This window comes from Dipodomys merriami, unplaced genomic scaffold (assembly GCF_024711535.1).
Source record: "Dipodomys merriami isolate MVZ:Mamm:240054 unplaced genomic scaffold, mDipMer1.0.p SCAF_5, whole genome shotgun sequence".
Taxonomy (NCBI): Eukaryota; Metazoa; Chordata; class Mammalia; order Rodentia; family Heteromyidae; genus Dipodomys; species Dipodomys merriami.
The window spans coordinates 65,107,293-65,120,118 of NW_027206068.1; positions in this window are offsets into that span (position 1 = coordinate 65,107,293).

The window sequence follows — 12,826 nt, forward strand, 5'->3', positions numbered from 1 at the left end:
CACAAAAAGAAAAGATATGGTTCTCAATCTATAATGTCATTATCAACTTAAAACAGAAGCCTAAGAGAACATTAGCACTGGGCTTTACTCAAGCATGCCTATTTGAGGAATATCTCCTCCTCCTTTTTTCTTCTCCTGGTCAGATATCCATCTACCCTTGAAACACACTCTATAGCATTTTCTATCACTTGGTGTGTCTTGAGGCACAGGCCAGGTAATGAGTATACATCATGAACAAAAACACACACACACAGGTCCCTACCCTTATAGAAGTCTTTACCAAGTTGAAAAGACAGATATTAATCAATTATACAGATCAGTATATAATTCTAATTGTGATAAGTACTATGAAGGAAATGTAAATATTTGCTGTCAGACTTCATCACAGTAAGATTTTGCCTACTCAAGGAAGTCAGAAAGAGTTTTCACTCACAGGGAAGAACAGAGAAGAGAAGACCACTATCCCGCCCCCCACCCAGCTTTCCACCTCCACTCCACTTCGTTTCCTCCCTTCTTTCCTTTGACTATTTAGCTCAGGCTTGTCTCACATTTGTGAACTTCCTAGCTTGCTTTACAGGCATGCATCATAATATCTAGCTCCCTTTATTTCTTTCTTCTCTCTGTCTCTCTGTCTCTGTCTCTGTCTCTGTGTCTCTGTGTCTCTGTCTGTCTGTCTGTCTGTCTGTCTGTCTGTCTGTCTGTCTGTCTGTCTGTCTGTCTGTCTCTCTCTCTCTCTCTCTCTCTCTCTCTCTCTCTCTCTCTCTCTCTCTCTCTCTCTCTCTCTCTCTCTCTCTCTCTCTCTCTCTCTGTTAGTACTGGGGTTTAAACTCTGAGACTCATTTTTCACTCAAGGCTAGCACTTTACCACTTGAACAATGCCTTCTGGCTTTTTGCGAGTGAATTGGCAATAAGAATCTTGTGGAGGGCTGGGAAGGTAGCTCAGTGGTAGAGTGCTTGCCTTGCACGCATGAGGCCCTGGGTTCGATTCCTCAGCACCACATAAGCAGTAAAAAGCTGGAAGTGGGGCTGAGGCTCAAGTGGTAGAGCGCTAGCCTTGAGCTGAAGAGCTGAGGGACAGCGCCCAGGCCCAGAGTTCAGGCCCCACGACCGACCAAAAAAAAAAAAAAAAAGAATCTTGTGGATTTGTCCACTGCCCTGGCTCTGAACAAAGATTCTCAGATTGCAGCCTCCTGAGTGGTTATATAGACATGACCCACCAGCACCTGGATCTCCTATTTCATTTTTCTTCCTATGTTTTCCTTTCCTGACCACTTGCTCAGTTCCCCACAGTCAACACATTCTGTCTTCCTTCTACCACAAGTTTCCCCTGAGGAGGACTGCACTTTCCTTAATTTATGTGAAACCTAATGTCAGGCAGTATCCAGGGACCAGATTCAAAACTAAACATCATGAAACATAAAAGGACTAAATTAAAAGGCACAATGGGGACTGGCTGTGATACTGGATACATAAATGGAAAACCTACACAGTTTTCATTGAAATGTCATCTGATCCGAGAGCATATGTTTTGGCGAGGAGTGGATTTTTTCTGGATCTCTGACACAAAGAAGCCTACTCCAAGGAGCTGTTCTCTCAGTCTGTGACTTAGCTCAGCCCCTCAGCAAACACCCGCTCAGCTCATCCTGAGCCGTGTTGATCTGAGTGGGAAATGAGCCAACTTCCTCGTCGTTCCTGGCAGATTTCTTAATTAACTTGCTGATACTGTCGCCGTTTTGGAGCGGAGCCCTGCTTCTGCTATTTTTAGGGGCTTGTACTAGGAACCCACCTGTCAGTCAGCTAGCCTGTCACACGCGTAGCACATATGTGGGTGCCATCGATCACACAGGGAAGAAGCCCTGCTGAGTGAGATGTCATGAGGCTCACCTCCCTGGTACAATATCTCCCTCCTATTAAACCCTAGTCCAGAGTTTCTAGATTAGTCCTAAGAAGCCAGCCTAAGAAGATGGAGAAGATCAGGGCAAACCATGAGGACTTGGGGCTCCACAGGGAAGAGCAGCAAGTAGTATCTCATGCCAGTGAGTTGTAGATCAGGCACCAGTATGGGCTGGCTGGCTCTGCCATATTTCCAGCCCAACACAGAAGTTACACAGTACCAACTTTACTAGTAAACAGGTAACCACCATCACAAGGTACTGAAGTGGGAACCTATTACAACAGGAAAAAATTTTCATGAATCCTCTGATTATAGATTTAGAAACCGAGGCCCAGAAGAGCAAGATGACTTTGAACCAACCGAGTAGTCACCACCCAGAGAATGAGAAGCAAGAAGCTTAATATAAGCAGGATCCAGATCTTGCCAACACCCGATCACACATGTTAACAATGGGTATCATGGCCATTGGATAGAGTTCTCACCTATAAAGTGAAAGGCATCATTGGCATCTCTTTTGGCCACTTTCATTGTTGCCAGTATAGAAAACTTCCCAAGAAAACAATGTAAGACAGGAAGGATTTATTTTGGCTCATGATTTTAGAGTTTTCCATCTATGGTTCATTGGCTTCTGATCCTGTCCATGGTGAGGCAGATCGTCATGATTAGGAGCCTGTGGTGGAGCAAAGCAGCTCATCTTGCAGCAGGCAGGAGGCAAAGAGAGCAAAGAGCAAGCCTATGACGGCCAGCTTCCACTTTCTTCTTGTTTCTTGTTCCACGGGTGCCTCAAGTCTATTGCAGAAAAGATCCTACCTTCTCAGTTGCTGTTCCACCTGCCAGCCATCTTTACAAACGCCCCCCCACAGATACTCCCAAAAGTATGCTTTACTAATCTGGGCTGCTTTCAATTCCATCAAGTTGACTAGCAGCATTACCCATCAGAGCATCTCTAGAGGGATTCTCTAAAGACAGAAGGGGTGGCTCTCAGTGTAACATGAGATATCTATATTCTATCTTGTATTGTTATAAAAGAAGATTTCACTTAGTAGTTTCTAGCTGCTATTTCACTTAGTGGAGAGACCAGGATACAACTGACCCATTTGAGGTCCTGAAGGTAGTAAGGACAAATCATTGGACAAGTAAGAGTGTGTGTGCTTTGATTAAATTATAGAAATGAACATAGAAAAAGATTAAGGACAGAAGCAAAGTGCCAATGGCTCATGCCTGTAATTCTAGCTACTCAGGAGGTTGAGATCCGAGGATCTCAAAGCCAGCCCAGATAGGAAAGTCCATGAGATTCCTATCTCCAATAACCACCAAAAAGCTGTAAGTGGAGTTTGGCTCAAGTAGTAGGGCAATAGCCATAAGCACAAAGGCATAAGAACAATGCCCAGGCCCTGAGTTTAAGTCCCAAAACTGGCACAACAAAAGAAAAGAAAAAGGAATACAGACAGAAGCTGAACTCTGGGGACTCATCTCTATAATCCTATCTACTCAGGAGACTGAGATCTAAGGATCACAATTCAAAGTCAGCCTAGTCAGGAGAGTTTGTCAAACTTTTATCTCCAGTTATATCAAAAAGCCAGAAGCGCAGCTATACCTGTGGATCAAGTGGTTGAGCATCAGCCTTGAGTAAAACACCTAAGGGATGACACCCAGGCCCTAAGTTCAAGCCCCAGCACTGGTACAAAAAATAATAATGATGATGAAGAAGACAAATAAAAATGCTCACTGTTATTTGCAAAGAAGATGGAGAATCCCATGTTTGTTAAAAAAAAAATCTTCACTGACTACCTTATTTCTTCAATTCCCATCAGTTTTTTTAAGTATACAAAGGAAGTTTATTGCAGTATTATTCATAGTGACATAAACAATAGGAAAAACACAACACTGGAAGCCAAGTGAATGCTTTTCAACAGTAATTGTCTGAGTAAATCTGACTTACTGACACTGTGGAATCCAAGGCAAATTAAAGAATTATCACAATGAAATAAATAAAGAAGGAGTAGGAGGAGCTATTCTCCAAGGAGGGGAGGGAAGAACAGGACTATATTGTTAAAAAGAGAGAATGTGGGCTTGGAATGGCTTAGTGGTAGAGTGCTTGCCTAGCATGCATGAAGCCCTGGGTTCCATTCCTTACTACCACATAAAGGGAAAAAGCCCAAAGTGGCGTTGTGACCTAATGACTTGTAATTTATAGTGTTTAAATTACCAATGACTTTTGTGTGAACAAATCTGATATATGCATCTTTATGTGGATTAGGATTCACCAAAAAATACTAATCAAAACGGCACTTGGTCCTGCTTTAATAGAATGACAAGATTACCTTGGACCAGGTCTTCCAGAAAAGGAAGAAAATCTTCCTTTTAGTCAGTTTCTGTTAGTGAGGAAGGAAAGCTTGGTAACTTGATCCAGAATCACTATTATTAGTACCCTTTCCTGGCCAGAAAAAAAATAAAACAAAACACATTTGTTTAGTATCGGAACTGTTCAGGACAATGGACAGAGAAAAAAGGATCCGCAATGTTCCCACTGAAGAATGTTTGAATGTGACACACACGGGTTTAACTACAGAAATTTCCCTTATATCCTTCATCCAACTCTGCCTAATGTTAACAAGTAAGAGAACTCAAGACCTCATGTTTGCTAGGCTGGTATGTTCTGCTGAGCCATGCCTCCTGCCTGTTTTTCCACCGGTTATTTTTAGGATAGGGGCTCACTCTTCTCAGGTCAAATGGGGTACATTGGAGCCAGGATCCTTCTTCTTTAGGCTTCATATTGTTTCGGGATGAAAGATGTAGACCACATTGTCCATCTTTCCCTGTGAACTTTTCAGCTTGATCCTCCCATTTCCAGCCTCCCAAGTAGCTAAGGTGCCTTATTTATTTTACTTTAAACGCCATGACATGTGGTTTTCCTTGACCTGTTTTAGGAATAAATATTTGTAGATATGAAAACAGACTATGTATTCTTTTGTTGTCTTGTGTTTTTTTTCAAGGTTGTGTTTGTAAGACTGGTCCATACTATTGTATAGCTACAGTTCACATCTCCTTCCTTCTTTGCTTCCTTCCTTCCATCCTTGCTTCCTTCCTTCCTTCCTGTTGGGGACAGAACCCAGGGCCTTGTGTATGATAGAAAATCAATCTACCACTGGATTACATCTTCACCCTAGTTCATTTCTTCTTATTGCATCATCTCATTCTCTTATTTTAAATTTCTATTTTATCTTCTTCTTAATCAACAATTGATAATTGCAAATATGGAGTGCAATATGATTTTATAATATATGCATACATTGTAGAATGGCAAAAATCAAGCTAATTAATGCATCTGGCACATCATTTATTTGTGGTGAGAATGTTTAAAATCTAATCTTTCAACAATTTTGAAATATAATACATAAATACAGGTGGCTCATAGCTGTAATCTCAGCTATTCAGGGGGCAGAGATCAGAAAGATGAATCAGGAGCTGGCCCTGTACAACACACACACACACACACACACACACACACACACACACACACACACACACACACACACACACACATTGTGTTACCTGAAAAATAACAAAAGCAGAAAGAACTGGGGGTGTACTCCAAGTGGTAGAGCAATTGCCTAGAAAGCACAAGGTTCTGAGTTCAAACCCCAGTGCTACCAAAAAGAAAAAGTACACATTATTATTAACAAGTCACCAGCTGCATGATAAATTACTAGAACTTAAAATCTCCTGTTTGACTGAATTGTTGTCCCTTTTGATAGACATCTCTGTCCTCATTCCCCTCCCAACCCCCCCCCCCCCACCCAGGTCAACTACCATTCTACTCTCCACTGCCCAAGCCTCACTTTTGTGTGTGTATGCCAGTCCTGAGACTTGAACTCAAGGCCTGGGTACTGTCCCTGAGCTTTTTTGTTCAAGACTAGTACTCTACCACTGGAGCTACAGCTCCACTTCTGGCTTTTTGGTGATTAACTGGAGGCAAGAATCACACAGACTTTCTCACTTAGATTGGCTTTGAATGGAATTCCCCAGATCGCAGCCTCCTGAGTAGCGAGGATTACAGGTGTGAGCCAACAGCTCCTGGCTTCCTCTTAAAAAAAAAATGTTTAAGCCAGGTGCCAGTGGCTCACACCTGTAATCTACTCAGGAAGCTGAGATCTGAGGATAGCAGTTCAAAGCCAGCCCAGGCAGGAAAGTTCATGAGAGTCTGATCTCCTATTAACCACCAGAAAACTGGATATGGCTCTGTGGCTCAAGTGGTAGAGCGCTAGCCTTGAGCTGGAAAACTGAGGGACAGCGCCCAGGTCCAGAATTCAGGCCCCAAGACTGACAAAAAAAAAAAAAAAAGTTTAATTCAGAGCCTCCCAGATGCAGCCTGCACCCTACCACTGAGCCTCACTGGACCACCCATCACGTTTTTACATCAGACATATTACGTGAGATCCCTTTCTCACCTCTTACCCCAGGGGTGTCACGCTGTCTTTGCCGCTGCCTTTGCACTGCCACGTACCCAGCTTGGAACGCTCTATGTTCTCCATGCTCTCTGCCTTCTGAATCTCCGGCCTTCACTGAGCAAGCTCTGCTCGTCCTGACTCACCTGGCTGGCAGGTGATGCCGACTCACTCTTCACGGCTGAAGGCCTCCCCTCCCTGCACTGTCTTCCGGCAGCACTCTGCCCTTTGTGGCTTCATGAGTTCTCCATCGTGTCTTTCATTAGAAAGCTGAAGAAATGCTTATAGCAGCCTCCACTCTTGAGCCCGTGACATCCTCAGTAGTCAGAAACACGCCTCCTCCTCCTGGTGGGGCTGGAGCCAACGTACAGCCAACAAACACATAGACACAGTCTCATTTATCTTACCCTGGATTAAAACATAGACTTCTCTGGATATACAAGGCTCCACTTTAGGTGGCCCCCAAAGGGTTCTTGGGCACAGGATTCCAGCACACTGGGTATTCGGTCACACCGTGGGGTGTGTGTGTGTGTGTGTGTGTGTGTGCGTGTGTCTGTGTGTGTATGTGCGTGTGCGTGTGTGTGTGTGTCTGTGTGTGCGTGTGCGTGTGTGTGTGTGTGTGCGCGCGCGCTACCATGACATCTGGTAAAGATTAGTAACTCCTCAGTGTCAAATATAATCAGGGCAATTATTCAAAGCTTTCAAGTTGATCATCTCAGGCAATCAAACCTAGGCCTCCCCCAGGAGGGCTGTTGTGAAGAGTTCATTCATTGGGAGCCATTGGAACTCAAGGTTTTCTTTAGGAAAAGATGACTGAAGTCTGGGGTCCAGAGTGCAGTGTGGCCTGCCTTGGGATGCCTTGGTCTCGCTCTCTCTCTCTCCCTCTCCCTCTCCCTCTCTCCCCTCTCCCTCCTTCCCTCCCTTCTTCTCTTTCTCTCTCCCTCCCTCCCTCTCTGTCTGTCTCTCTTTCTCTCACCTCTCTTTCTCTATCTCTCTCTGTCTTTCTCCTGGGGTTTGAACTCAGGGCCTCATACTTGCTAGGCTAGAGTCTCTACCACTTGAGCCACACCCTCAGCCCTTTTTTTGCTTTAGTTACATTTTAGATAGAGTCTCAAGGTTTTGCCCAAGGTCAACCTCAGATCAAAATTCTCCTACCTCTGTCTCCTGCGTGGCTGGATATAAGCTGTTAGCCATAATCCTCCCAATCTCACCTCCCAAGTAGCTGGGATTAAAGGCATGACTGTGCCAGCCAGGCACTCACCTATTAACACTGAAGAAATCCATGCAATCAGTAGCCACCAGTACAAAGTGCAATAGCAGCAGCAGTATTTCACAGGGCAGGGGCATCATCCTGCAGCACGGAATCATTACTGTACTTATTCTTTACACTTTGATTGTGCTCTAGGTTTTGCAGCATTTTCATTCACAATACTCCATGAAAGCCTTGTGGCCACATGGGTGTAGTGATCTTGGTGTGTAGTTGAAGGAGCAGAGAGGTAAGGCATGGTTACTGGCCAGCAGGGACACTTTCTGCCACTGTTCAGAGGCCTCTCAGCCAAAGCTGGGGAACAGGAGGATATTCAGAGATTTTTTTTCTAATTGGTCATGGGGCTTGACCTCAGGCCTGGGCATTGTCTCTGAGCTTTTTCGTTCAAGACTAGTGCTTAACCACTTGAGCCACAGCGCCACTTCCACTTTTCTGGTGGTTAATTGGAGATAAGAGTCTCACAGAGGGCTGGGAAGGTGGCTCAGTGGTAGAGTGCTTGCCTCACATGCATGAGGCCCTGGGTTCGATTCCTCAGCACCACATAAGCAGAAAAAGCCAGAAGTGGCGCTGTGGCTCCAGTGGTAGAGCGCTAGCCTTGAGCTGAAGAGCTGAGGGACAGCACCCAGGCGGAGTTCAGGCCCCATGACCGGCAAAAAAAAAAAAAAAAAAGAGTCTCACAGACTTTCCTACCCCAGCTGGCTTCAAAACTATGATCCTAAAATCTCAGCCTTCTGAGTAGTTAGGATTATAAGTGTGAGCCACCAGTACTGCCTGGCTTCGAGATCTTCATTGCATGTCCCACGTCCCATGTGGTAGAAACGGCATTACCCTATAATCACATTCCAGATTCTTTGGTGTGATACACGAATTCTAGACGAGGAAGGAACCGTGGAGGTTACTTAGTCCAGTCTTGAAATGGATGCAAAGAATCCCCTTTACCAGTCACTGTGGGTTGAATGACCTTCAAAGGTCCTTGTGTTAAGGATTTGGCCCCAGTGCTATTAGGGAATGATAGAACCTTTAGGAGGTGGAGCCTGTGGGGGGGGGTCTTCAGGCCACTGGTCTTTCTGTCTTTTGATTCCTGGCTTATGATGGTTTGTTCCATCACATACTACCACCATGATGTGTTAGCTTCACCAGGGACCTTAAGAGTGTGACAGCCTGATCTTGAACTGGAACTCTAGAAAGATAGGTCAAAAGAAATATGTTCTATTTGTATCTTAGTAGTCTGTGGTGTTTTGTCGTAATAATATGAAGCTGAATTATATACCAACCCTTGACTCTGTTTAGTGTTTCTTACATTAGCTCTCCCTTTAGCCTTTTCCCATAAATCTGAATTGCCATCAGTGGGATTATAGAAAATGTTGAATTCCTCTTCTTCAAATACTTGTGGAGGATATCCTTTCTTGTTTAGTCTAAATACTCTAGCTGTGTCAAGTAATGATCTCTTCCACCAACATACTATGAGCAGGTAAAATGCTAATTGCTTTATGTTATTTGAGCCTTCACAACTCTAATAGCCCATACTCCATTATCTTGATCTGACATGTGGAGAAACTGAGGTTAGAGATTTAGCTACTTTGCCTAAGGCTCCCCCGCTGACAAATAGTGAAACTGAGGATTACATCTGGCAGTCTGAGTTTGGAACTCTGTCTAAACACTTCTACTATCGCCTTCACTGCTCCTAATCTATCCTTTCCTTTTGCCTCCAGTTCAACAACAGTCTTTGCATGTTAGCTGAACAAACTGTGGGTTGGTGATTCTGAGAACCAAGTCTTTACCCTCATTACCCACTCACTGTGCCCAGGAGCAAGTCAAATCACACACATCCCTCAAAGATATCATAATCATTATCACCACACAGCTATCAGCCTTGGGACCAAGTAGCATTGCTTGGAGCTTGTTATTAAGACCATGAGCTCACAGGCCTCTGCTCAACCCACAAAATTCCTGTCACATCACTCCCCTCCTCAGTCATGGGTGGCTCTCACAGGCCCAGGCCCACCTGCTCACAAATGTACGCCCTCTACTGGTGGAGTTGGCATGGCTGGTTTCTGATTTTTCAGATTATCAGTTTGCAGATCCCTTTCTCAGCTTAGCTTTCTTTTCCTTCCTTCCTTCCTTCTTTCCTTCCTTCCTTCCTTCCTTCCTTGTTTCCTTCCATCCATCCTCCATCCAATGTCTTGAGTAACTAAAAGTACACCTAGCTACTTAGGAGATCTAAGGGTTGCAGTGTGAAGACAGCCTGGATAGAAAAGTCCATGAGATTCTTATTTTCAATTAACCAGCAAAGATCAGGAAGTGGAACTGTGGCTGAAGTGGTAGAACATTAGCCTTGAGCAAAAATGCTTAGGGTCAGTGCCAGCCCCTGAGTTCAATTCCAAGGATCAGCACATGCACATATGCACTTCCCCATTCAGATGCTTGAGGAAAAGCAGCTTCCCCAGCATACACTTATAGAACATGACACTTTCCTTTCAAAGCATGGTCAGAAACTTTACTTATTCAAATATTTTCATTTTGTAAGACTTAAATGCATTCTCATGGTTTGAAAAATGCAAGCAATGCAGGTAATGTAAGAAATACCCCATCTCTTGCACATGTTGTATGTTCCTAAGTCCCTGACTCCACCTGCGGCTTCTGCATTGCACTGAGCTGACAGATGCTTCACATTGCCTGTCTCTAACTCAAAACCCTTTCTCAGTTCTCTTGCTGAAGCTTGGAGAGGGAAGCTATGAGAAGTTATTGGCTCAAATAACTTCCTAAGACAAAGCCTCCAACACTCCCGACTCTCTTCAGCTTTGCTTTCTTGTTCAGGTTCACTTATCCACATAACTGTCTATGACTTCTAACAGGCTTGTAATTTCCTTTAGAGCAAAGAAAGCCTCCTTTCATTTGAAGCTGTGTAGTCATGATCCTTCACGAAATGTTTTCAGAATACAGCATTTCCAATTCTCCAGTGCTGAGAATTCCTTACTCTTCAGTTCATCTTCTAGAATCTCCAATGGATTCACCATTACAGATCGTAACAATTACTAGCTCACTACCACCTAAAGCTTCCTTCGTTCCCTCAGTCATTCAAACTGAAAGCTAGACCCTATGTGAAGCCCTGGGTACATCCAGCTGTTCCTTGGTACTTGTGGGCAACTGGTTCCAGGATCCCCTGTGAATGTCAGAATAGGGGGATGCTCAAGTCTTTCAGGTAAAATGGTACAGTATTTGCATATTTCATACGCATCCGCCCATGTATTTTAAATCATCTCTTGATTACTTATAGCATCTAACGCAATAGGAATGTGGAATAAGTAGCTGTTATAGTGTATTGTTTAGGAAACAAGGGAAAATGTCCACATGTTCAGTACAGATGAAAAACATTATTTTCCTGAATACTTGTGACCTGAATATGTGTGAAGATTTTCCTAAACATCGGGCTCAACCTTTGATGCAGAGCTTGTGACTATAGAGAGCCAACTGTATAGATCAAGCCATACATACAGCCCTTCTGCAAGGTTGGAGTACAAGTATAAGGCTCAAGGGAGGTAGGACCACCTATATCTGCTTAGGGGTGAGAAGGAAAGTTCAAGGAACAGACTGTCAGAGTAAGAAGTCTGTATGCATTCCAGGCTGAGAGAACAGATCTTCATAGAACAGAGGCCTAGTCACATAGAGAACCTGACAACACAGTGACACGGAGAACACTATTCCAATGCCATGTCCTACACCAGTGACCTCTTGCATCATCAGATTCAAACCTTCATTGTGAAGAGGACATTCTTGGAGAGTTTTGACAGGGAAGTGACACGACCCATTTCACACCTGTATACCACACACAGGGGCTGGCTTGTCTGTGCATAGGCATCCACCCAAGCCCCTGCCACCCTCTCTTCTGCATCATAGTTCTCAGATTCTCCTTCCACAGAATCCCAGGATAGATCCTGCTAAGAGGAAGCACACAGGTAAAGGTGAAAGGTGGGGGAAAAAAAGGCATCTTGGTTCTCCAGCACTCTCTGGCCATTGACAAATGTGGGATTTTGAGTCCTGGGAATCACCAGCTGTAGGCAGCTTAAGGTACTTGGGCAGAGGTTTGCTAGGTCTTCACATTTCCAGATCTAAAAGCCAGCAGAGGTCTTCCTGGCTTTGACACCATGCACTCAGATCTTCATTTTACAGAGCTCCTATTTTTCCCAAGGTTATCTTACCTCTGTCCTTATAAAGATGACTACAAAATATATGTCTACCTCTGATCTGCTGGAGTCTCAAATCAACAATTTGAAAAATAAGAATTGAACTACAGTTGTTCTTTTCATTTGCCTACCTGCCTCTTTCCTTTCTTCCTTCCTTTTCTTTGCAGTTTATTACTTTCTCTTTTATATATTTTAATTAGCATCAGTTGGTTGTATAAGAAGACTCAATGTTGGGCTGGGATGGTGGCTCAGTGGTAGAGCACTTGCCTTGCATGCATGAGGCCCTGGGTTCGATTCCCCAGCACCACATAAGCAAAAAGAAAAAAAGGCGAAAGTGGCGCTGTGGCTCAAGTGGTAGAGTGCTAGCCTTGAGCTGAAGAGCCGAGGGACAGCGCCCAGGCCCAGAGTTCAAGCCCCACGACCGGACCCAAAAACAAACAAACAAAGAAGACTCAATGTCTAGCATAAAATGTGTTGTTCCCTCATTTCTTTTAAATACATTGCCACTAACCGTTCTCATTACTGGGTTTGAAACCCCAGCCATAATGTATTTCCCTTGTGATCAGGTAAAATAGTAGATTGCCTACAATATGCCCACTAGGTTCTGGGAGCATAGTGTTTGAAGTCAATCTGTTCTCTGCCTTCAGGAGCTTATAGTCTAGTGGAAGATCTGAAATCTAGGATGGTTGAGAAATGCTTTACCTTTTATCCTTGAACTCTGGCCAGTAACTTGCAAAAAATTCTTTAGTACTTTTGAACTCTACATTGCTAACCCACTTATGGACAAAAAACCTTGACCTGACTGATCCTCTAGCTTACTGGACCTTTTATTACATCATAGATAAATTTTTTTTTCATTTGCCTGCCTACCTCTTTCCTTCCTTTCTTTCTTAAAATGTACATATTCATATGCCATGTTTTGCATGTTTGGGTGGTCACTGATAGTTCTTTTGCAGCCAAACTATAGGTCCCTTGGGATGCTTTTATTGACCCAAGGAACCCTACGTCAGAATTTTCCCCTCATTTTCCACCT